The 2092-nt window shown below is 44.6% G+C and overlaps 1 non-coding gene across 1 annotated transcript; it reads right to left on the reverse strand.

Annotated features, from left to right (window-relative positions):
• Positions 1-916: 916 nt before the first annotated feature.
• TRNAS-AGA (transfer RNA serine (anticodon AGA)) lies at positions 917-998 on the reverse strand. Its single transcript has one exon. It is a non-coding gene; the product is annotated as a tRNA-Ser (tRNA).
• Positions 999-2092: the final 1094 nt, after the last annotated feature.

A 2092-nucleotide genomic window follows, 5' to 3' on the forward strand; every position in this document is an offset into this window, starting at 1 on the left:
TGATGAACCTCAAAATCCTGCCCTGTGCGCCAGACAGTTAAGCAACTAGCACCCACAACCTCTACTATGATAGCATCCTGTCTGGGAACAACTCACTTACCAACAGCTGGGGTGTGAAATCCTCATTTTTTTGTTGTTCTGTCACTGTAGTCCCCACTTTCCTATTGCTTGTCTGTATAATCTCTGTCTGGTTCTGTAACTGTTTCTGTCTGCTGTATAATTAATTTGTTTTGTGTAAACCAATTAAGGTAGTGGGGTATAATTGGTTAGAGAATCATATTACAATATGTTAGGATTAGTCAGTAAAATGATTGGTTAAGATAGAGCTAAGCAGAACTCAAGTTTTACTATATAGTCTGCAGTCAATCAGGAAGTAAGGGGGGGAATGCAAATGGGAATTGGGGTAGGGGAATTGGAATTATGTTTTGCTAAGGGGGGGAATAGGGACAGGGAAGGGGAACGGGGTCACAGGCAAGCCTCTGTGGTGTCAGTGCTGGGAAGGGGGATACTGAGGAAGGAAACTGGAATCATTGCTTGCTGGAAGTTTACCCCAATAAACATTGAATTGTTTGCACCTTTGAGTTTCATGCATTGCTGCTCTCTGGTCACGTGAGAAGGACCAGGGAATGGGAAGGTGATGGGATAAACCCTCTAACAAGTACGTCTTTCAGGGTGTGAAACCCCCCAGAGCCAGTATAATTAAGCTGACCTAAGCCATGGTTAGATAGTGCTAAATGAAAGGAAAGATTGTTTTGCCAATGCAGCTATTACAGGGATGGAAAACCCTTCTGGCCCCTGTATACTCCACAGTGCTACAGCAGTATTTTAACAATAGCCAGCCTCAGAGGGTGACAAGATCTGGCTCCATGGATACTCAGGCACAAAGACAGCAGCAATGACAACACACTAATACTTCCGTAGTTGACAGGATTCAAACCTGCGTGGGGAGACCCCAATAAACTTCTAGTCCATCGCCTTAACCACTCGGCCACAACTACTTGAGAGACAGGTGCTGCCCTAGACGATGATTCTGTTCTCACAGAATTGTCACTTCAAATGGCTCAGACCAACTCTCCCAGCACACTCACTGCTGTGCATTAGTGTAAGTGTGACCATGGTGAACAGCAAGAGTTCCTGCCCATTTTCCTTCCAGCTGGAGCATGATTAGTGTGTTTGTGGCTAACAACATTGCTATAGATTGTTGTTCATTCCCCACACTGACAATTCAGACAGTCCCTTTCCTATTCGAATCTCCACCATATCATTCCAATAGCCAGGGAGAGGATTTCTCTGGGGCACTGAAATGTTTCAGGGGATTGGTGTGTGAGCTCAGCCTTGCATTCCATCCCTGATGTTTCATGGACTAACAACAGCAGCAGAAAGAAAGAGCCGAGCCAATATCTCCCTGGTAGGGATGCAGGTGACCACGTCCCCTCTGTCTGACCATCGCCATTGCAGGAGAGAAGGGTTCACTGGAATCGAATGCCCTGGCTCAGACAAGAGATACAGGGAGGTTTTACTGTTATTGGATCTGTGCAAAGGAAATTGTGCCTCTGTGTGAAATTGAGGAGGGAAATTAAACGTCCACATGGTGGCCCAGTGCCTTAAGGAATGTGGGCAATGGACTCTGGCTGAGAAATGATTTAAAAGGAATTTGTATCAATGTATTGCCCTGATTAAAAGCTATGGCTGTAAGGTGACACTGTTGTTAGTACTTGAACCTGCGTGGAGACACCCGAGTGGGTGTCAAGTCCATTACCTTAACGAGGGGTAGTTGATTATTTTGTCAAGATCCAAATTTCTTGGTGAAGATCTAGTCAATGTCTAGATGACAGAGAAAATAATACACTGATGATAATAAGAAGAATTTAGTAATATTTACAGTTGCTATGGGCATAACTATGATGATTGTTTCACGTTTCACTCTTTATATCTGACACCACCATCACCTTTCCCTTTAGCCTTGTAGTTTGCCAAGGGTAAAACTAAACATCTCTTCAGATACAAGGGAGAGTTTGTGTTCACTCCTGCTAGCTACACAGGGGCTTGATGTAGCTGCTTTCAGTCCTCCGGCTCTGCCGGGATAAGAAAC

Source organism: Gopherus flavomarginatus, unplaced genomic scaffold (genome assembly GCF_025201925.1).
Source record: "Gopherus flavomarginatus isolate rGopFla2 unplaced genomic scaffold, rGopFla2.mat.asm mat_scaffold_83_arrow_ctg1, whole genome shotgun sequence".
NCBI lineage: Eukaryota > Metazoa > Chordata > Testudines > Testudinidae > Gopherus > Gopherus flavomarginatus.